Source organism: Rhinolophus ferrumequinum, chromosome 16, assembly GCF_004115265.2.
Source record: "Rhinolophus ferrumequinum isolate MPI-CBG mRhiFer1 chromosome 16, mRhiFer1_v1.p, whole genome shotgun sequence".
In the NCBI taxonomy this organism is placed as follows: Eukaryota; Metazoa; Chordata; class Mammalia; order Chiroptera; family Rhinolophidae; genus Rhinolophus; species Rhinolophus ferrumequinum.
In genome coordinates, this window is record NC_046299.1 from 9,261,575 (window position 1) to 9,286,554 (window position 24,980).

Here is a 24,980-nt window from a genome sequence, read left to right on the forward strand (position 1 = left end):
TCAAATAAGCGCACTTTCTCCAATGCTGCTGTGGCTGCAGACATTTTCAAAGTGCCACTTTGTAAAAAATCTCTTCTATTTCATTTCGAGCTTATGAGCTTGTCAAGAAAATCAACTTTGTCCCTCCAGAGTCATGCCTCTGCTGTTGGATGGATTTTTTTTTTTTTAATCCTCAAACAGTATTTTCCATAATGATGATCCCATATTGACCAGACTTGGTGCTATTTTCAAAAACCAAAGCCACCTTGGGAGAACACAACTTTGCAACCATTTCTTATCATTTCATTTCCAAAAGTTATGCTTCATATCTAAATGGCACCGACCTAGATTCTCTAAGAGGATGACCTGGCAATAGGCAGACAGCACGGTGAGTTTCTCCTACAAAGACCCACGTATCCAGGCTTTCCACTCTGGTGGCCTAGAATAAACTTGATGATGTGAATAACACACCAAGGATCCAAGAGGAATTTCAGAAGAGGTCATCAAGTTCAATCCGGTACATGAATATCTTCCATGATGGTCTCCTTGGACACCTCCATGGATGTGGAACTCACTTACTACTCATTCCATTCCTGGAGAGATCTGCTGTTGTTTGAGTACAAACATATTTGCCTATAGCCTACATCCCTGGGTCCAAATTGTGCTGTGTGCACCACATAGAATAAATTTAATACCTATTCTTCTACATGATAGTCCTTAATTATTCTACAACTGGAAAGAGAGATAAAGAGATGGAAATGGAGATGGAGTTGGAGATGGGAGATAAAGATAAAGATGGAGGTAGAGAGATGGAGATGGAGATGGCAGAGAGAAGCGGGGAGAAGAGAGAAGGAAACAGGCAGCGGGGTGGGGGGAGGAAGAGAGAGTAACTTTTCTTTCCAATCTAAATGTTCTGTTCTTTTACCTTCTTTCAAGTAGTAATTCTTACAAGGATAGAGCACTACAGATCCAACACTGAAGTGCCTGAAGCCAAGTACCACATAATAAAAGATAATTTTCCAACATCTAGGAAGGAGAGAAAGCATATTGAAAGTGCATTAATCCTTTCATATCTTTAGAGTAGTTGTTATTTCATCAAAGGAGAAAATGTATGAATTGCTGAAGACTTCAGGGGAAAATGTCACTTCATTTCTTAGAATGTCTTCAGTTAGGAATTTTATTTCCTAGCAGGACTTTGTCTATTACTCATATTTTTTAATTCCTCATGTGAAAAGTCAGAGTATCATTTGCTTTACCTCATCCAAAGAGAAATCTTTCTGTGGAGACACCAACAGGATTCACATTGTCATGGAGGCTGTGACACAAATAAAGATCCTGGAATATCTGTGCAAGGAAAAAATGGAAGATTAAGAAGCCTTTGTACAGCTTGTTCTGCTCCTTCACTTGTCAGGAGCCCAGGGAGACAGGGGCAGGATTCGAACCTAAGTCTTCTCCTTCACTGCCTGTGTCTTTCATGGTACCTCGCTGCACCTTGGGGGAAATCTTATTGTGATTTTGATTTGTGTTTCCCTGATGCCCAGTGAGGTTGAGCATATTTCCATGTGTTTTGGCCATTCTTTCACCTTTTTTTGTGAAAAACCTATGCACGTCTTTTGCCTATTTTTAAAATTGGGTTTTTGCTCTTTATTATTGATTTGAAGGCATTTTAATATATTCTGAATACTAGTCCTTTGTTAGTTATACATATCACAAATATCTTCTCTCCATCTGTGCCTTGACTTTTCGTTTTCTTAACGGTGCCTTTTGAAGAGCACACATTTTTAATTTTGATGAAGTTCAATTCATCAGCTCCCTAGTTGTTCCTTTCGTGTCCTAAGAAATCTTGGCCTGCTCCACATCTGTGAAGATTTTCTGCTATGTTTTCTTCTAGAAGCTTTGTAATACAGCTTTTATAGTTAGGTCTATGTTCTATCTCAAATTAATTTTTGCATGAGACATGAAGTAGGGGCTGAGTTTCTTTTTTTCTTAAGGATATTCAGTTGCTCCAGTATTACTCATTAAAAATACCATCTTTTAAAGTTGAATTGCCTTGACAGCTTTGTCAAAAACTGACAATTTGTGTGGGTCCGTTCGACTTTTTTTCACTTTCTCCACCCATCTCTTGGGGGACCTGTTCTGGGTTATCCAAGACCAAGGGACTTGTACAAATGTTCATAGTGGCTTTATTCATAATATCCAAATACTGGAAACAACCCAAATGTTCATTAACAGGAGGATGGATAAATCATGGTGTATTCATACAATGGAACACTACTCAGTAACACAAAGGAAGGAGCTCCTGATCCATGCAAACACATGCCTAAATCTCAAAAGCATAGTTTTGAGCAAAAGAAACCAGACATAAAAGATAGCACGCCGTATGATTCCATTTATATGAGTTTTTAGAACAGACAAAACTAGGCTATGGTGATGGAAAACAGAATGGTAGTTACCTCTGGGTGGAGACAGAAAGTGACACAAGGGAACTTTTTGAGGTGTTAAAAATATTTTATACTAAACTGAGAGGCTGGCTACATGGGGGCATCCATTTGCCAGCATTCATCCAACTGTTCACTTTAAATCTGTGTATTTAGTTGTGCGTAAGTTATATCTCCATTTTAAGAAAAAGAAAAAGTAGCTCACAGGATGTGGAAGAAATTCTCACTGGGACCCCCCGCCACACACACACACACACAAACCATGCCAATGCCCCAGGTCCCCAAGTATTCTGTCTCCCACGGGGTCAACTGCACTCAGCAAAATTGCTGCGGTTGTCTTGCAAAGACCCAAACTGAAAGGTTCCTTCCAGGAAATATTTGGAGCTGCTCAAAAGCTCCTTGCAAGGAGGCACTCAGATAAGCAATGAGCATTTTTTTCCCTGGCCAGTGGTCTGATCTGACTGGTGAGCTCAACACCTCCAGCCTGGTTCCTTTGGGACAACTCTCCATTTGTTTTCAAGTTCTTAGCCTTCATGGCCAGAAATCTGCCACCTGGCAGCTTAATGTGTTGGTCACCTTTTTCCCTTAAGAAGAAGGAAAGGACAGCTCCACACAGCTCGCCCCTGACATCTTCTCCTGCTGTCGAGGGAAACCAGCCTGTTCAGCCGGCCGGTCCTTTTCCCTCAACCGCTTGCCTTCTACGAATGCTGCAAAAATATCCACCAATAAAAGAAAAATGTTCTCCTTTATGAACCAGGATCCTCCAGGTCATATCTACTATCCTGAGAACGAAGCCAGCTACGGGGCCTGCCCTGCAAGCACCAGAGGAGAAGGTACCTGCGCACGTAACTGGACAGGTAGGAAAGGCCCCTTACTTTCACCAGCCCTTGCTAACGGCTGTCATTTTCACCATTATAGCCCCATTCATGTAGCAGTGAAGGCGTTTCCTCTTCAAACTCCCCTTGTAAAGAGCAAATTCTCCCACGCGGAGTCATACTTCAGGCTATTTATTACTAATGATGTCTTCTTTTTCTTCTGTCAATTTGCTGGTTAGAACACACTCTCCCTTACCTGACCTCCTTTGATCCTCACCACGAGCTCATGTGGAAGAGAATGTGTTGTTGTTGTTGCTGTGATTGCTGCTATTATTTCCACCTTTATGGGGGAAGATAAAGCTCAAGGAGTTGCGTGGCTCACGCGGACCACGTACATGGTCAGTTGCAGAGTAGAACTACAGGGCATGTCTTCCACTAACAGGTCAGTGCTCTTCCCAGTATGCCAAGGCCCCCGGCCCTCAGTCAATGGGTGTTGACTGACTGCAGGGAGAGCAGATATGGAACGCAGGACCAGAGCCTGGGAAAGGTAGGAAGGGGGCATAGGGTAGAATACTGGGCAGTGAGTAGAAGGCGTTGATAATGAGAAGGAAGACCCACCTCTTCCTGCTCCACACGCACTTTGGCACATCTGTCATCAGAGGAACTTGCACAGGCCGGGTACTCAGAACGTGCTTGGAGCTGAAACTGCTTCACCTATCTGCCAGGCCAGCGGGTGAATCAGTTATGATTCCGACGTAGCAACTGGTAGAAAATCCCACTCAAATTGACCTGGACAATTATGTCCAGAGGGGACTCAAGGTTCGGGCTCAGCTTGATCCAGCGTTCAAACAATGTCATGAAGCCTCAGTGTCTTTTGCACTATTGCTCAAGGCTACTTTTTTGTTCTCTCTGTACTTAGATTGGTTCTCTCTTTGTGGGGCAAGTTGACTTTGACAGCTGCAACTTATAGCTTCTCGTGTTCAAGTTCAGCAAAGAAAAAAGAGAAAGTGTGTGTGTGTGTGTCCAATAGCTCCTGCAAAAATCCTGATATTCTTCTCTGATTAGACCAGCTTGGGTGATGTGACCACTGTGGCTAGAGATTTGGAGTGTAATTATGCTGACTGGGTAACTCTGGGTCGTAGGCATCCTTCAAACCAAGAGGACTGAGAGTGTAAAAAGGGTAAAGCCTTAAGCTAATGGCAGTTACTATTACCAGGAGGGCGAACAATATTGGAAAGGCAAATTTCAAATGCCTACCACATAGATCTCACTAGAAGGTAATCACCATTTGAACAGGACCTTTCTTGAATTCACTGCTATAGCCTCTAGAAAAATACCTGGCACAGAGTAGGTACTTCATATATATTAACATTTGTTATTTGACCAAATAAATGAATGAACTTCCAGCATTGTTAGAATCTGCTAAATATGGTATCACATGATTTTGTTTTGCTCATCTCTTCTTTGGTCCAAATAAGGATTTCAGGGAAGAGTTGGGTCCTCAATGACATCCAGCAGGTGTGCCTGTTCATATTAAACTACCCATCTGAACGACCACTTGCCACATGAGCTTAAGCAGATAACACGTGTTATTTTCTATCATGGTGCAGGTAACATTATGTTTCACAAATTAACGCATACAGGGGGTGCCCAAAAAAAGTATGCACATTTTAAGAAGGGAAAACTGTATTAAAATTGTAATACTCAATATATACCAATAACAAAAGATGAATACAAGTCACATTTGACTTCTGCAATTACAAGAGGTGCTCCAAGTGGTTGCCATTAGCGTCCAGACACTTCTGATTACGGCAAAGTACTGCTTGAGCAACGCTGACCAAAGTGCCCACTTGTATACATTTTTTTGGCACCCCTGGTATATTAAGATTGCATCTTGGAGCCCAATTTCTAAAAACGTCTTTCCACTCCTTATCCTCCTTTAAAGAGATTAAGAAGGGTCCACTGCAAGGTTGCCGGTTCGAGTCCCACATGGGCCAGTGAGCTGCACCCTCCACAACTAGATTGAAAACAACGACTTGACTTGGAGCTGAGCTGTGCCCCCCAAAACTAGATTGAAAAACGACTTGACATAGAGCTGATAGGTACTGGAAAAACACACTGTCCCCCAATATTCCCCAATAAAAAAAATCTTTGCCCTTTATCACTTCACCAAATTTCAGTCTCATTCATTCTCATATTATTACGTTAACTAATTGATTAGTCTATTTTTTATCCCACAGCCGATTAGAAACAGAAAATGCCAGACAGATACATCCACTACGAGTCAGCATTCAGGGGTGGCAGAAGCAGTCTTATTGAAATACCACTAATAACAGTGCCCAACACAAGAGATCACATAAAGGTTAAATTATGTTCAGCACCCTCTCTTTCAAATGGAACCTAAGGATGCAATGTGGTTTCTGAAAGACTCCCAACAAGAATCGTGGGTGATGTCCAGGTTTCGCTTCAGAAGAGTCTATTTCCACGGTGTGGATTATCCACGCCCTGGCAAAGGCAGGTAAGTGAGACATCAGGTTCCTCATTAAAGAAGCCCTAAGACAGCCAGCTGAGTACACAACCGAGGAAGAGAAACAGCAGCCGAAGGGCCGAGAGGAACATTTTGGGAGGAAGGCTGTGAGATCTCGATGGATTAGCAAAGATACACTTCAGAAGGAGGGGCCAGAACCAGAAGGAAAAAGCAAAAGGCAGCCATGCTCTGGTCTGACCATCCACCGCTGCTCCAGGGAGTTCAACAACTTTGAAAAACCGCCTTCGGAGGGAGTAGGTTGCTGACCTTCAGTCCAGCCTTGGAAGTCGGAGGTGCATCATACTACTCGTCTCATCTGATTTCTTGTTCCTACAGATGAACGGGCATTTGGGAGGGGAACTTCCTACAAGTTGCTCAGAAACAAGCCTTGCCTCTGTGATGCTGGCCTTCGCTGCCCAGCAACGCGTATGCACCACCTTATAAATCTGTCAGACAGTGAGCAAGCAGCATATGCTTCCGACTGGCCCATCAAACCAAATCCACCAGGAATTCTCTTCTGCTCCACTGTGATTCAGCTAACTCTGAGATTACACCTGTAAAACAAAGCGCATGCAACACACAGACAGGGAGCAACACTTAATGCAAAAGATGACAATAATATTATCATCCCCACCCCCAAACATCATTATTTTCTGTGGTTTCAAATCGTCTGATGGAATGTTTAGGTCTCGTGCAATTAAAAAAAATAAACAAACAGCTCTGCTTAGAGGATTTGTTACTGTCTCCTTGTAGGGGAAAGTGTGAGAACTTGCAAATTGATGGACGACCCGAGAATATTCAGCCTTAACAGAAATTGTGATGAGCTTGGCCAGTGATTCTGGGGGACTAGCCATTCGCTCAGCCCATTTCTTGCTGAGCATCACTCAGGCAAGTTCTTTGCTAGCTCCAGAAGATCAGACCAGACTTGGCAGAAGGTCATTGATTTTTATATTAAAATCCCCTGCTGGAGGACTTGCATATCAGGGTAGCATTATTTACAATAGCCAAATGGTGGAAGCAACCCGTGTGTCCACTGACAGATGACTGGATACACAAAAGTGGTCTATACTTACAATGGAATATTATTCAGCCTTAAAAAGGAGGAAATTCTGACACCTGCTACAACATGGATGAACCTTGAGGACATCGTGCTAAGTGAAATAAGCCAACACAAAAGTATAAGTACTGTATGATTCCATTTATATCAGGTACCTAGAGTAGTCAAATTTGGAGAGAATGAGTATAAGGGTGGATGCCAGGAGCTCAGGGGAGGGAGAATAGGAAGTTCGTGTTTAACGGGACAGAGTTTCAGTTTTGCAAGATGAAAATGCTCTGGAGATAATGGTGGTGATGGTTGTACAACAATGTGAATATACTTAATGCCACAAAACTGTACACTTAAAGGTGGCTTAAAGAGTAAACTTTATGTTATTTGTATTTTACTACAATTTAAAAAAATGCCCTGCTGGAAGAATTTCCCATCTTGATGTCTTTAGATCAACCAAATAACCCAACACAGCAACGTTCACGGCATCCCTCAAAGCTCTCATTTTGAATCGCTTTGATTCTCATTTACATTCTCATTTGCATTTTCACCTCCTCTTTCCTGAGGCTGACAAGATGTTCTTCTGGGACAAATGACTCTTTTTAAGTTGGATGGCCCGTGCCATAGACTGTCCACTGGATGTAAGAAACTACGGGGGGGAAAACACTAAAACAAAAACAGGGTTATAATATCCTAAACTCTAGGCTTCCTATTTCAAAAGTTCGGCACGTATTTAGCGGTTACCAGAGGGTAAAGGGGTTGGGGGTGGGAGATGAGGGTAAGGGGGATCAAATATACGGTGATGGAAGGAGAACTGACTCTGGGTGGTGAACACACAATGTAATTTATAGATGATGTGATATAGAATTGCACACCTGAAATCTATGTAATTTTAATAACAATTGTCACCCCAATAAATTTAAAAAAAAAAAAAAAGTTCGGCACAGAAATGCACATTGGGTTGAACTTTTTAACATAGACTAATAAAATCTCTTTTTTTAAGCTAAAATTTTAGGCCTGCATAATGTTCTGCTAATAACCTAAGAGCCGTATCTGTAATTTTTCATAATAGGCAAGGAATGAAAAGGTCAAATGGAGACGGTGACGATGTTTTTGAAGCCCTCTACACATTATAAGTTCATTCCTCCTTTCAGTGCCATCACTCATATCTATCTGGCAGCATTGTTTCATTTTCTTCCTTTCAAAAGGGACCTTTTGTGCCAGCAAAGAATTACACAGAAGATTCTAAACCAATAAAAACAAAAGGACCCCCCACACACACACTTTAAAAAGAGACGGAAACAGGATTTCTGCAAGTGTGTTCCATGAACTATTTGCATCTGAGTCACTAATGTGCTTATTAAAGATGCAGATGCCCTACTGAATTGAAATTTCTGGGAATGCTGGCCCTGGATCTGCTTTTTATTAAATAAGACCCCTTATTTATTAAATAAGGGAAGGTCTGATTGCGGCAAGATGGTGGGTAAGATGAAATGCGATTTTGGTCCGTAGGGTCGCATATCAAAAGGCCAGCTAGTAAGGAACGGACTCATGGGCCCAGGGCCTGCCTGAGTCCACAGCCCCGACCCCTTCCCTTGTGCCCCATCTCATGTGCCTCGTGGCCCGACATCCCCACTTCCAATATCCTTAGACACTCCCATTGTTTGGCTTTGGGGAGACAGTGGACCACTACTCCCCCAGGACCCTTAATTAATGAGGACCAGAAAGTGATGGTCAACCTGGTGCGGGAGCCTCTACTGCCCACCTTCAGCTTCCCTGAGTGGCCTCACCACCACCGGGGGCACCCTGACCAGAGCTGAACCTCCTGAAACCAGAGCCCCCACCCCAGGTCTGCTGGAGTGGCTGGACCAGCGTTGGCAAATGGACCGTCATGAGTGCTAAGTCTCAGCCATAGCTGCGGGTACCTTAGATTTCAAAGTCCGGCATGGGCTGAGAGGGCCAGGGCAGCCTCAGGTTTCCAGGACCCCATCTCTACCCTGGAAGTGCTTTAAGACAACACTTTTCATCCTTCTGTGAATTACTTACATATTTATCTACAAGTACTTGTATAGCACTTCCTATGTTCAAGACAATCTTCTAAGAGCTTTATAGACATGAACTTATTTCATCCTTATCACAACATCGAAGCAGAGACTATTTTTATACTCGTTTAAAACTGAGGCAACTGAAGCACAGAGAGGTTCAGAACTTTTCCCACAGTCACACAGCAGGTAAAGAGCAGAACCAATTCAACACCAAGGTGGTCTGCCTTCATCATTTGTGCCAAGCTGTGTAAATAGGGCGTATGTGAATGCATGGCAAAATAAAGCACTTCAGTAAAAACAAACACTGTGCTAAATTCTGGTTACTGTTACCTGTCCTGAGGCGGACTCTGTCTTTGTTGAAAAAGGAGATTAAAGAGCATTTTTGAAAGGTGCTAAAGGAAATAGCTCAAAACTGAAGCTTTCTTATTGACATCATTGAAACTGAAAGAGAGCTAAAATGAGTAACTTTCGCATTTTGTGAGTCAGTGCCACAAAGGACGTAATATATGGCACCTCTTAGGGAAACAACTTGTTGATAAATTATGGCTTTGTACTTAGCACACCTGTGAATGCCAGAGGGCAGTTTGTTTTCTCACAGTTCAAACCTCTTCTGGAGAACCATATGTGCCGTTGATTCACTAGAAAGACCTTATTTTTTGTGTGTGCAAACTGACATCTCAGCCCTAGTTACATGATCAGAAAATTTCTACAAGTTGAGTCTAAATTGACAAAATCTTTACAGCTGAATATTTCCCATCAACGCACTACCATCAGTTGATATTGGTTTAGGGCAGTGGTTCGAAACATGTGGTCTGGACCAGCAGAAGCAGCATCACCTAAGAACTTACTAGAAATGCAAGTTCTCTGGTCCACCCCAGACCTACTGAATCAAAACCGGTAGAATAGGGCCCAATATTCTGTATTTCAACGTGTCCTCCAAATTTGAGAAAACTGGCCTAGAAAAAAATAACCAAATCTAGAACATACCATAGGAAAACTTTCATGTAAATTCCTTGCCATGAGTTAGAGTTCTACGAGCTTATCCATGATCAAATTCTGGCTCTACAATTTACTACCTATGTGGCCTTAGGCAAATCATTTAATCTCTGCAAATCTCTGTTTCTTTACCTGCAAAATGGGGATGAGAAGGCCTAATATATAGGGTGTTACCTGGATTAAATGAGGAAAATACATCCAGAACGTGGACAGTGCAGAGGATACGACATATGATCAGGACACTTTTGTGCTGGGTTTACTACCACTATCATCTGTATGGATACAACAGCATTTGGTAAGAAATATTTTTTTAAAAGGGAAAGACTTGTAAGTCACAAGTGGGAACTGTAGGACAGGAAGAGTTATTCCAACTCAGTAGCTCAGAGGGTATCCAGGCAAAAGTTGTAGTCAGAATCCGTCTTGCCCAAAGTATACGCCTGTCTGCCCAAACTCTTCCTCCCACTGGCCCACTTAGCTTAGAGCAGCAACACTCCTGGCTTTGAGGGTCCCTAGAATGTAGGCATGGTCCTTTCAATAGACACTTCTAGCCAGATTCTTCCCCATCCAAGGAAATATTTGAAGAGCGTGAGTGGGGGAGGGCCTTGGCATAGTAGGAAGAAAGGGTTGGATGGGGACAGCGATGAGGAAGGAGGATGAGACCCTCCTTGGCAGAGCCCAGCTCTTTCCTCACCCTGTCTCTCCCCAGAGCCCTCTCCTTGGCCCACCTGAACCACCATGATCTGCCTTTAAAATGCACTATTCTCCTGTCTTTCCATACAAGCCTTTCCCTCATATCCTCCCACACAGGCTGGAATTTTCCAACCAAAACTGTATTAAAACCAAAAGAGAGAGAAGGGTAAATATATATATAGAAGGGGAAATATATATGTATATATATTTCCCCTTCTCTCTCCCTTCTTTATATATATATACATATGTATATATATAAAGAAGCATGAAGGAATCAGAGAAACAAATACAAACCCCAGAAAACCAGTAATGCTCAGTACGGACTAGGGTTGGATCCTACAATAACAGCTCCATAAGTACCTGCTAATTGATATTTTTTCTATTAAACAGAAATCACAGGGCTGTCCAGAGAGACACGCCATCAGCCAAGGGAGCCCAAGTTGATGGGCAGGATCTTTTTCCACCTCATTTGAATTCCTAACCCAAACCTACATGTCTTTATTTTTGTTTCCACTTGCTCCTTTGGGTTAAGTCAACCAACAGCAAATAAGATCAGGACACTTTGTGTAAAGCTGACTTGAACCATATCTAAAGGATGAGAGAATCCATCGGATGGATGATAATAATTAACCACAAGTGAGTACCTACTATGTGCCAGGAACCATACTGAACACATTACATTCATCACCTCAGTTAATTCTCATAACAAATCGACAAAACAATAATAGTAACAGCTATTGTTATGGAGCACTCACTGTGTGCCAAGCACTGTCCTAGGCACTTTACATGTCTTCGTGAACTGAATTCTTATTACAGCAGTATAAACTATACATTATTATGCCCATTTTTCAGATGAGGAATTTGGGATACACACACAGAAAAATTAGAATGGGGCACAAAGTCACACAGAAGTAAATAGCAGAGGCTGGAGTTGAACCTGGGGACTCTGATTTGAAAACTCACCCTCCTAAGCTGTCTCTCTAGGAAGAGGGAACACGTAGGCCTGGAGATGAAGGGAGAACCAGGGAATGGGTGTGGGCTGGAAGGTTCATTGAGTGCTGGGAAAATTATTTGCATTATAGCTTTGGGAAATTATTTGCATGAGTCAAAAAGAGAGTGGAGCCAGCCCTGGGCCAGAAGCAAGTGCCAAAAAAGACAACTCAGTCTCAAATGAGAAGAAAAGAATGGAGAAGTGAGGAAGAAGAGCTGCTTTGTCAGTAGCTACATCAAGGGTCTTGGTGGTAAAGAACAGAAGTTAACTAATCTAACAAGCAATTCTTTGGATGGATTTTATAGCATCGAAAGAAAAGACAAAGAACCAGACCCAGCCCCCACCTCCACCCAAAAAAAGCAAGAACAGGTGAGATTCAAGCAGCAGAAAATATCCTGTGGTCACACCCGAAGAACAGTCTGGCTGGGACACTGTTCCCAGACCCTGAAGTGTGTCCTGTCCCTGACTCAGATACCGTTGGCTGTGAGTTAGCTCTCAGTGTCCAATCACTGGTGTGTCATGCCCTCAGGTGAGGGCATCAGACTGGCTGGACCGGGGACAAACCCTCGTTCAGCTTCCAGAATCTCTGGCACCAAGATTCACACAATGCAGGATGCCCTCGTAACCCCTCCCAAATCCGAACAGCCACGACAGCTGCTGAAGGTGTGAGCAAAGATGCCGCGGTGCCAGGTGAGCAGAGATCCTGAAGACCAGCAAAGCTGGATGCCAAAGCCACGTGTTCAAGACACAGGGGAACCAGCATGCCTCTTTCATGAGGTAGTTTACTGAGCACTAAAGACATCCACACTTGAAGGCTTTTTCCTTGGGGTCAGCATCACCAGTCAGCCTTGTGAAAAGGCCCCCGCTCCTCAGAAAAGCTCTAAGACCTAGAGGTCCCAATCCCAACCAGGTGACAGCTCCTATTACAAGTGATGGCTGTATGGTGGCCCATAATATGACTGAATATTCCCAGAGTGAGTGGGCTGGAAAGCTCTCTTTCTCCTAACCACCTTGAACACATTGCTCTTAGCACTACTGATGTTCAGAGGACTTGTAGCAGGAAAGCACACTTGAGAAGGTGAAGTTCATGGCTCTCTGCTGACCTCCTATGAACAGAAGGAGTCACCATGACCATGGGATGTTTTTTTCCATCTGAGCAAAGGCTGGACCTGCAGCCAAATTTACTGCCTGTGCTTGTGCCAACCTGAAAATCTCAGCGTGAACTCTATTGCACAGTGATGCTCCCAAGTCTCTAGTTATTGTAGATTTCTCTTTTAGCTTATTTCCAACTTGATACTGGATGGTCAGACAGTGAATCTCTGAGCAGGGCTTTATGCTCATGCAGGGTGCCTAACAAATCTGGCAGCTGAAACCAAGGCTCACACATGCATAAGGTGGAGAGAGAACAATCACCGTTGTAAACGTGAGCCCCACAGCTGATCAAGGGAACAATGAAAGGAAACTTTTAGTGGGGAAATTTAATTTCAAAGGAAAAACCTCCAGAAAATTATAAACCCAACCATTTGATTTAATCATCAGCGTTTGAATAGCTCTGTATGAGAAACATATTTAAACATTTATAAAAATCAAGATGCTAAAATTAATGTTTAGCTATTATCAAAGTGCTTAATTGTCCGATAATCATGCATAATTAAATAGCAATTACAAACGTTACAGGATGGGGCTCCATTCAATGAAACTGTGTCAAAAGAGAACATAGAAGATTTATTGGAGGAAAAGTTTGTGAACTATGAGCCCTCTTGTGGCCATAAAGCGCAGTGCAGCCAAGACCTCCACCTCCACCACCACAACTACCCTCTCCGCGCACCTACACCCCCACCCTCGGTTATGGAGGGGGTGGAGTTGAGTCCACATCTGAAACTTTGACTGCTTCACCAGGCCAGGACCTCTGATTCTAAGGAAACTTCTGGGCAGTAAGCAAATGCCCTTCTCTCTTTCTGATGCCATCAAAGACATTAGGACAGAGCCAAAAACTTCCCACACCCCCATTGTTACCCGATAACAGGGCCTCACATTTATGGAGCTAAAATGCACTGATGAATGGTGTCATTGATCTGTAAAGAAAACATCATCATTCCTGTTTGCAGATTCTGAAACTGAGGCTCCAAGAGTCTGTGTGACTCACCCAAGGTCTTTGATTCTTTTGACCTGATTTTAAAGGTCACCTCCTCCTGGTTTTAAATGTCACCTGTTTTAAATGTCTTCCCTGACCACACCACCACGAAGCCACATCAGCTACTGTCAAACACTCCAACCTCTTTCTCTCCATTACTCAAACTGGGGACAAATTATTCTATCCACATACTGGCCCCATGTTTGCTGTTGTCTCCCACACCAAAATGCAAACTCTAGTGGGTCCAGATCTGTCTCAGTCACCGCTGTGTCATGGACGGTTGTGCTTAGTCGGTATGGAACCACAAGCGATGTGATTAGTAAAGCATGTGGCTGAAACACAAGCACAGACCCGCTGATTCTAGGCTCATGGGAGGAGCACATTTTCCCTGGGGCTTGTTGACTTGGTGCCAAGCCCTGGACCTCCCCTTGGGTCAGCCTGCAGACCCCTCACATTTCCTGTGTGCAAGGTTTAAATTCTGCGATTTGTCCCACAATCTCATTCCTCCTCCTTTACTCGACACCTCAGATTGGAGGCACAATTCTTTCCCCAGTTGTACGAGCTAAAAATGAGGGTGTCATCTTGACTCTGCATTTGAACAGCTCCTTCATCTCCCAGCCATACTAACAAACACTAGGCGCTAATTCTAAACCTCCAATGCGTCCAGCTGAATGCACCTGCTGCAGCCCAGGCTGGGACACTTCCTTGCAGAGGTTAACATTTGCATTAGGGCAGAAGCCTGCCCGTTATCTCTCCCGACTCCAGGCTGCAGCCAGAGGGAGCTACCAAAAACGCAGAGCCTGGCCCTGTCACTGAGAACCCTCCAGAGGCTCCCTGATGCTTTTAGGAGGAAGCGCAAAATGGCTGATAGGACTCTTTCGGCAGCCTGCTCCTTCCCCATCCTCCTCTCCCACACCTTGCAGACATTCTTTCAGAGGGCTCCTTAGTGCCAGCCACTACACTAGGCACTTTCAAGGATATTAGCTCATTAAACTTCCACAACACCTCTGCAAGGGAGATATTACTATTCCCACTTTTTAAAAAACGAAGGGGGCTGAGGGAGGCAAAAGTGACTTGTCTTGGGGTCCCCAGGTCTCCTGATTTGAAACCCACTGTTCCTTTTATCTCAGCATGTTGCTCTTCAGCCTTATTACCACCCTGACAAAGTTTGTGAAGCACCTACTATGTACAGGACACCATGCAAGACAGACTCCAGGGCACTCTCTCCATGGAGCAAGTCATAATCACCCTTGTTCATACACGGTTAGCAAGCTGCCAACTGGCAACCATCTGACTCCAGCACCTTGAATCTCCCGCATCTAGAACAGGGCCAGCACATAGTAGGTGCACGTTAAATATTTTTTAAGATTTTTATTAAAATATAGGTAATACATAATATTATACCAGTTTCAGTGTACACCATAGGTGTTCAACATTTATATACCTAAAGAAGTGATCACCATGATAAGTCCAGCAACCATCTGACACCGTACCACGTATTGACTATATTTCCCACGCTGTACATTACAGCCTCACGACTTATTTGTTTCATACCTGGAAATTTGGACCTCTTATTCCCCTTCACTTTTTCCCCCTTTTAAAATTGTTCAATTACAGTTGACATTCAATATTATTTTTCATTAATTTCAGGCATACAGCATATGGTTAGATATTTATATAATTTAAGAAGTGATCCCCCTGAGTCATCTAGTACCCACCTGGCACTCTACGTAGTTATTAACGTGTTATTCACTATCTTCCCATGCTGGACTTTTGCATCCCTATGACTAGTTTGTACCTACCAATTTGTACTTCTTAATCACTTCAACTTTTTCACCCTGTTCCCAAACCCTCTTCTCATCTATCACCCCAGTAAATCTTGTACCCATCTGACACCATTGGCAGTTATTACAACATTATTGACTATATTCCTTATGCTATACCCTACATCCCCACGACTACTTTGTAACAACCAGTTTGTACTTCTTAATCCCTTCACCTTTTCCACCCTTTCCCAACTCCCCTCCCATCTGGCAACCATCAAAAGACAAATATTTGTTAAGCGAACGATTGTTCATGTTCTTTTCCCTACTCCATGCCAGCTTTTAGGAAGTATAATTTGTAGTGTTTCTAGAGCCTTCCATCTTGTAAAAGGTAAAGCGTAAGAAAATATGAGCTTTATTTGTATTCTTCTTTGGTTCTTCAGGCTCTCGTGGGTCTAGAAAATATTTTTTTTCGTCTCTCCAGGTAAAACACTAATTCTACCATCATGCAAATCTCTCACCCACTGGCAAGTTCTATGATGAGGAGAATAAAAGTTGTGGTGAAGATGCTAGATGTAAGCCATTCACGGACTTTGTCTCGAGGCTGGAGTGTGACAGGGCCTTCAGATATGACCTGTATTGGGGTTAGAATACAGACCAGAGCTCTTGCAAGACCCCAGCAAGGCAATGGCTGCAGGATGCAGAGGCAACGCCCTGTGGGAGGAATGTTCCAGACAGCTGTTCATCCAGTTACAGGAGTTGTCCAGGTACACTAGTTGCCATAGCAACCTTGCCCTCCAAATTTGAAAGTTTCATGAACAAATGTTAAAGAATTTTATTAACAAAAAAACAAAAACAGGCTGACTCAGCCCCAGGGGTGCACCTTCTTTGCAGGATTTCTCCCATGAAGCCAGGCACAGGATCAAAAGAGTCGGAAGGCTGGTGAATATGAACAGGAAAACAATGAAAACCACTTTAATTTTCATCCCACTAATTTGGGATTTGTGAAAATCAAAGCCCTTTGCCCTGGCATGAAGTTGGTTCAAACATAGATTTTAAATATATATGAATGAGTTTTTTAAATAAAATTGACTTCTCTTATAAATAGATGTAATACAGACAGAGATATGTTTGTCCCATAAAACTGCCTAGAAAAATAAAGCGGCTCTGAAAGTTGGATTTCCCGATGCCTTGTAATGTATGATAAAAACAGCATCCCTGACTAGTGGGAAAGCGTGGGATTTGGGCCTAGGGTCACATGCCACCAGTAAGCGATTTTTCTCATCCGACGGTGGTCATGATAATAAATAAGACAGTATGTGCTTCAAAACAGTTTGGAAAAGCTAAAGTGCTAAACCAATGCTAATAGCTTTTGTTAAGTCCCATCTCACCAGGCTCTGGTTCATATGTTCCTGCTTAATCACATCAACCCAGAGGGTTAGAGCAGCATGAACTTTGTAGAGTGGGTACATTTATGGGCACTTGGCTACACGTGTTTGTGTAGGGTGGACACTCAGCATCAGGACACCAGTCACTAAGTGGAAACCCCAGGCCATCCTGGCACAATAAGTAAATGCCTGGTGATTGAACCCCCAGCGTTAGGTTTGCTTTCGGGCAAATGACTTTCACTATTGGAAGTGGGGGATTTCCATGAAAACCCTTCCAGGCTTGTCTGGTTGAAGTGTCCATTGTCACCTTTTCTGTGCACAGGAGCCACAAAAATTCCTTCTTCCAGAGAGATCTCAGTTTCTTGGCAGGAACGGAGGTACCTCGGTGCGGTGAGTGTGATCTGAGGGGCCTTCACATCTCATCCAGACTAAAATGTCTGCTTTCCTCTCCCATCCTCCAGCTGGTTAGGATGCCAAAGACATGCTCACCTGCTTCTTCTCCAGGGGCTGGAGAGAAGGAAAATGGGAAGATGGTATCTGAGAGCAGAAGAAAGCCTCTGACCCAATCATATCATCCCTTCCTTTCTTACTCATTTATCCATTCATCACTCATTCCCTTATTTTATGAATTTGGATAGGATACCCACATAGTGACCTACCCTATACTACACATTGTGGTATCATGGAGAACAGGACCCAGACCTGACCTCTCACCTTTGCTCTTCATCCTCCCATCACACGGCTCTGTTTTACATACCATATTCCTGCCCCAGGACTTTTGCACTTCCTGTTTCCTCTGCCTAAAATGCTCTTCTCCAAACTCTTGGTAGAGCTCATGCCTCCCCTGTCCCTCTGGCCTCAGTTCACAAGTCACCTTTATAGGGAGGCCTCCTTTTACCACACTAAGAGGAATCTCCCCTTCCCACCCCACCTTGCACGTATTTCTGTGATAGCGGCTGTGAAATTGTTCTGATTTTTTTGATAGTCTTCCTTCCTGCTGAATCCCCACACCTGGCACACTGCCTTGCATATAATAAGACATAATAGAATTGATTTAGCTCTTACGATATGTATGCCAGTTGCCCTTTGGAGTGTTTGATGTGCAATCTCTCAATTAGTCATCCCTAAAAGCCTGGGAAGTGGGCAAAGATAAGCTACGTAATTTGGTCATACAGTTAGTAAGTGACGAGGTTGGTTTTGGAACCCAAGAAGTTTGATTCCAGGGCCTGGGCTCCTGAGGCCTACACTAGATCTGCCAGCCAGTGCTATGAATGAATGAATGAATGAATGAATGAATGAATGAATATAAGAACGAATGAGTCTAGGGTGGAAGATAAACATGAAACAAGTAATTGTTTAACACTTACGTAAGTAGAAAGCAATGTAGGCTATGATGAAAGCATCCGATAGAGAGATCAAACCTACTTTAGAGACTCAGGGGAGACCAGCCTAAGAAAGTGACACTTATTTAAGTGACAGTGTGGAGTGTGGATGGGAGTTACTAGAAGAAGAGGGTCATTCATCAGATAATCTGTTGGTGACTTTGGAAACAGAAACGGCAGCCTGAATGCAAGCATCAGACTTCAGGTTCAGCCTAATATCTGTCTGTGGAGATGTGGAGATAGGCAGGGCTTATACCAAGGTAGGAGCGAAAACTGGTAAGAGTTTTGGAAGGCAGTTTACAGAATCTATGCTATCTAGAAAAACTTACAGAATTTAAAATTTACCCTCTTTTCAACCCAGCAATTTCACTTTTAACTATCTTTCCTACCAATATATATCTAAAGAGGAATATTAAAGGTAGCTATTAAAATGGCCCAAAATTGAAAAGTAAAAAACAAATATTTAACAATAGGGAAATGGATTAAATACATTTTGATACCACCATATTGAGTGGAATGTTCTGGAACAAACGTTTTAAAATTATTTTAATCAAGACTCAATGGCTTGTAAAGATCTGCAAAACATGGTGCCAAGTGAAAAAAAAATCAATTAACAGTTCACTATGTACAGAATGATCCTATTTACTTACTTTAAAAAGAAACTGAAGCTATATGTGTGCATACAGTGCACACATACACACACACAAGTATAAATGTGTGTTTTAAAATATTGGGGATGTTTTGAAAGCACATTCAATAAATTCTTAGCCATGATTTCCTGGGAGGAAGAAGAGAAGAAAGAAGATTCTGACTTTTTAAAAAGTCTCGGATGTTTGAATTTTTATAATGAAAATGCAATCACATATTGCTGATTTATATTGAGTTCATATTGTATTGAAATGGGTTAAGGGAGGGAGCTAAGTCATACTTGCTTAATATTGGCAAAAGTTATATTTTAACCCTTGTTGACTTTTCTTTTGTAAAATGAAGTGGTCCACTTTTAGAAAGTTCTAGATTACGGGCACCAGGACGATTGCTGTTCAGGGACAGCCTCCTGCACATTGATGGGGCTTCTGGTGGTAAGGAAGTAAATGCAGAGTGTGGCGGTGGGACCAGGCTCAGGATCTGCCCGGAAGGGTTCTCTCCATCCTGCAGAGGCTTGCGTGTGGACCGTGTGTTATGCAGACGTCCTTGTCTGTCTCTTCAAGTGAGAGAACACCCAGCTGGTCCTGGATGAGAGGGTTTTGCAGGACAGCCTGATGTGGCACTGCAGCGTCCTCACCCACACTAATGTGACAGGCGGTTTTCCAACTTGCTGTGGTGATTCCAAATCTGACACAGCCGGATCTGAAAACGGATGATTCAGTTCGCTCCACCATTCAAACAGACACTTTAAATAGCACTTATCAGTGTTTTTTTTATTCGAAAAAATCGAACAAGAGGAGGAGAAAAGTCTACCATTCTATTGCCCATAAATTTAGTCTATTAATTCAATTTACTTTTACTTTATTTTAAAAATAAATTCAGGTTTGTTGAGGTATAATTTACAAGCAGGAAAATTTACCCTTTGGGAGTATCCCGTTCAGAGATTTTGGACAAGGCCATGTAACCACCACCACAACTGAGATACAGGACATTTTCGTTACCCCAGAAAGTTCCCTCGTGCCTTGTTGCAGGTCATCTCCTTCTTTCACCTCCAGTCCCTGGAAATCACTAAGTTGATTCCTGCCCTTACAGTTTTCCCCCAAATTTTAAGAAATAATATAAGAATCAAGTAAGAAATTTCCAATGATTACAGAAACGTACAAAGGGAGAGATGAAGGGTAATTTAAGAAATGTTTCCTTCTTTATTTGTGAAGGTGCCCAGCTTCCACCTCTACCAACCAGGGGCAGAGGACCCGCCACGTAGCCCCACTACCCTCTGCCGACAGGCTTACCACAGCTAACTCCTGTTTATGGTACGAAGAGCACCCCATGTCCTCAGCTTACCTCCCAGGTAGAGAAGAGTGACATGAATAGTCTCCGCAAAGATGCCAGAGCAAAGTTTTAAAATGTAAATCAGATTATGTCACTCCTTTTCTTAAACCCCTTCACTGGTACCTCTTGTCGCATATTGAATAAAATCCAAAGGCCTTACCATGGTCCATCTCCAAGGTATAGCCTCGGCCCTCTGCTACCTACCCTTGTGCCTCTTGAAGGTGTCAGGATATCCCATCCCCAAAACTGCCACTTTGGAATGAGGATTATTTTGAGCTGAAGGATTTGAGAGTCAATAGATGCAGGAAGAGTTCTCTTACCTCCCCTTTTCTGCCTACAAGTCGGGCATAAATTCCCCTTTGTGAACGTGTTCCCCCCTATACCAGGAAGAGGAGCACAGTCCTTATCACCAGAGGTGGAGGGTCCGCACCCCAATGAGTCTACATAAACACACTGTACTGAAATAACTCTGATCTTCCATTAGTTCCCCATACATTTCCTAGTCACTTTCTCACACTTTATCATCCCTTGAAATACAACCCCTCTTTCGTTTGTTAAAATGGTATAGAAGCCCTCAAGTCTAACCGATTCTTTGAGCTTTACTTCTTTTCTGTAAACTTCTGTGCATGTAACTTATTAATAAAATCTGTATTCTTTTTTCCCCTGTTAATCTGTCTTTTGTCAGTTAAATTCACAGGCTCCAGGCATTGAACCTAAGAGGGTAGAACCTCAGTTATCGTCCCATTAGAATGCAGGCTGAAAAGGGCAAGGACCAGCTCTGCAGGCTAACCATCAAATTGCTCCAGCACCAAGGACAGCACCAGGTACACAGTAGGTGCTCAGAAACACTAGTTGATGAATGAATACACTGCCCTAAGTAAATGATTCGGCTCAAATAAGGAGCCCCACCACCTCCCCAGGATTGTTTTTAATGGCTCTTCCGGTTGCCCACCTAACCAACCACATTTCCAGGACCAAGCGCACAGTTTCACAGACTCAGCACATCTCCACCAATCTGTCATCAGGAGGTGTTTCTCCCAAGAAACCAGAGGCATGGGAATCTGCTCCCTCCTCCTCAACCTGGCACGCTCCCAGGCCAGGGAATCCTGCACAGTCCACCAAGACAATTTTCACTTCTTCTAAATGACAGGGTAAATGTTTTAGAGATTCTCAACACTGCCACCTAAAAGTCCTTCCTCATGTAACTTCCAGAGAAACTCAGAAATAAATGTTACAACATTTTAAAGAGATTTGGCATTTGTGGCCACACGAAGATACATAAAGTGGATTCATTACTTAGCTATTTTCTGTAAAGCAGCCCAGAAATACCTTTGAGGCATCTGAGTTTAATTCTGCTAAAGGATTAGCAGTCTGCCTAATTTCTCCCTTTCATATTTTACTAACTTTTTCCCCTCCCCTGTTTACTCCATTAAAGTCTATATAAGAGCGTAAAAGATGAAAGAATGCATTCAATTGTTTTAAAATGCTAATTTCTCCAAGCCTGCGGTGGCTGTTCAAAATGATTTCTCCTTTAATGAGGGAATGACTTGGTAAATTTCTGACTCCCAATGTAAACTGTTTGGTGTTCAGTTCACAGCCTCTCTAATTTATGTGTTAATTTGACCAAAAGTAGTTTACACTGCAAACCTACAAAATCTGCATTTCCTCCCCTATTGACAACAGGGAACCAAGTTGGTGTATGTACAACAAGCATTTGCTCCTCTGTGGAAGGCAGAGCGTTGTAATCATAAGGTGATGGAAACCATGAGTGGGTAGAAATTCCATGTGCGCAGAAGCTATGAGGAAGTAGGAATTATAGGATAGAAAGAAATCCATGGGGGTGGCAAAAACAGGCCCAAAGCATTTCTACCATGAGGGCTGAACTCCAGAAAAGGGAGCAATGTGAATGGCCACCTCCAGTGGGAGACATAATGACATCACCTCGAAAATAGTAGTAAAACCCGAATGACTTCCAGCTCCAGGTGAGACCGAGCTCTATCACTGCTCTGTCCTTCTAATTTGGAATAACCACCCCCATTGCTGGGGATAACTTGAATGGTCCTGGCAAGCAAAAGACCCAAGCCAGTGCCATTGGACCCACGACGAAACCAGGTGGAAGGTTGGACTGGCTCAGTGCAAACCTCATACCAAACCTGGGGAGAAAAAACACCTTCAATTCAGGCACAGCTGAGAAAAGGATCACAGTCTGTCTGTGTCAATACAAGAAAGCATTTTTCGATGGTCATGGTGGAGTCATCACACTTGCAACAAGAAGTGTCAGGCAGAGAATTGGCAGGGCCCTGTGTGACCGTGCAGATGGTGCAAAGCCATAGCCCAGCTCTGAGTGCTGCTGGGAGTAGAGCCATGACTGATACAATGTCCCTGCCCTCGTGGGACTTAGGTTCTACTGGGGGTTGCAGACAACAAAAAAGTAAACAAACAAACAAATAAGGAATCTGACTGATCGGGTTGTGATTGGTGCTGGGGAAAAGATAATGCAGGGTAAAAGCTCACGGAAGGTGTATTTCTTCCCTATTGATGCTGTAACAAATCACCACACATTTAGTGGCTTAAATGAACATAAATATGTTCTCTTACATTTCTGGAGGGCGGAAGCCCTAAAATCAAGATGTCGGCAGGTGCTGTGTTGTTTCTGGAGGCTCTAAGGGAGAATCCACGTCCTCGCTTTTCCAGTTTTTAGAGGTCGACTGTATGGCTCTTCACCCCAGGCTCCATCTTCAAAGCTAGTAATGTAGCCTCTCTCTCTCTCACTTTCTCTCTGTCTCTCTCTCCCCTCTATTTTTATCTCCCTTGTTACACTGCTTTTTCTTACCCTCCTCTTCCTCTTACAAGGACCCCTGTGATTACAGTGGTCCACCCAAATAATTCAGGCTAGTCTCCCCATCTCAAGATCCTGAATTTCATAACTTCTGCCGTGTCTCTCTTCACCATGTGAAATAAATACTCACAGGTTCTGGAGATCGGGGTGTGCCCTCTTTAGGGACCATGAGCCCTTCTATCACGGAGGGTCAGGGATGACCTCTCGAGGAGGTCACACCTACGCACAGGTTTAACTGAGGCAAAGGAGTCAGCCCAGGGAGGCGGAGGCGAAGGCTTTGAAGCAGAGGGTCTGAGGCAAGAGTTTGGCATGTTCAGGAGCAAAGAAACTCATGTATGTGGGGCTTGAGTGACGGGATGAGACGTGAGCCCGGCCAGAGGGGGGAGGGGCTGTGCTGAGTGGCTTGGATTTTCCTCTTTTGGAGCAGGCAACTATCCAAGGATTTTAAGCAGGGGTCTCACATGGTTTGACTCATTCATTTCAAAGATCAAGATCACTGGCTGCTCTGTGTAGAACCGACTACATGGGGCAAAAGTGAAAGCAGAGAGAGAAAATGAGAGGCTATCATGGTATAGCAGGTGAGAGGTGACCGTGGCGGTGGTGGGGAAGGTGGTAAGTGCCCAGTGGGTTTGGGACACAGTTTGAAGACTGAGAAGACCCTGAGCAAAGCAAAGATCTGGTGCAAGCAGTGTACTGAAGAGGTACAGTGAGAGCCCAGGAAGCACAGTGAGAGCACAGAGGGGGGAAGAAAGTCAATTGGGGGGTGCATTCAGTGCTGTGGACACTGGGGCTCAAGTCCCGTTGGGGCCCTGAGAACTAGCACGTCTCCACAGAGGCTGAGGAAGTGGGAGCGTTCATCCATTCACTCCCATCCCCTACTGGCTGAGGGGCGCTCCACCCTTCCAACTCGCCCCCACACCTGTGGCCAAACAGCAGCTTGGGCAGAGAACCAGGAAGCTGCTGGCAGGTCAGAGAACTGTCCGTGGTGGCCTCCGGGCAGGCTGAGGGGAAGAAGTGGGACACCCACCACACCTGCTCCTCTCAGACCTTTGCATCTTCCTGAAGGATTGGGCCTGGTGCCCAGGTGGCCAGTGGGTAGCACACAGTCCCACTGTGACCACGGGGGAGAGATGAGCACAGAGGGGTCAGGTTCACAGATTCGGGAAGATGGGCTGTTCTCGTCTACTTTTGCAGTGAAATAAAAACAGAGGCCATCAGTTAAGCGGACGGGAAAGGTGTTGGGCGTCTGAGGAAAGAGAAGATATGGGATACTCATGGCGAAGCGTGGGAAGGTGAATTTACTGAGAAAGCGTAGTGTGGGTTGGAGCAGGACCGAGTGCTCATTCTGAGGTCAGAAATAGCCTTCCCAATTCTATATCTCCTTCCCGCCACATTCAGGGGCTCAGGTGTCAGCAAACAGGTGGTCTGGTTCAATGGGCTGGGATACTGTCCGGTGAGCGAGAAGAAGGGGAGAAGGGAATCAGGGAGTTTATGCTTTGGAATCACGTTCTGTGGGGCCTGAAATGTACACACTTTTGGGTTCCCTCGTTAAGAAAAAGCTTATAAAGTCACAAGTATAACATTAAATACAAACGTGAATTATTTTTAGTATGAGAAAATAATCAGAACAAATTTTAAAACTCTACGCATACCACAGACATCACAAAATCCAGAACAGTCACATGCCTCTGATGAATTAGCCGCCCAGCACAGTTTGTTTTACTTCCTTTCCTTTTTTTTCCCCTATTCATGTGACAATAATTCTGCGTAGTTTCCTATACAGAGAATAGAAAGGCAGTTCAGTTTTCCTCTAACAAAGTTGATTAATATTTGTTTTTTCTTATTGATAGCTGGGGCAAATAAAACATGCGACTTCATACAGATACACTTACTCTTTGTAATACTGCCACAGGTTTTATGCTACAAACAGAAATTTTGATAAATTCTATTATATATGATGCCCACCAAAAA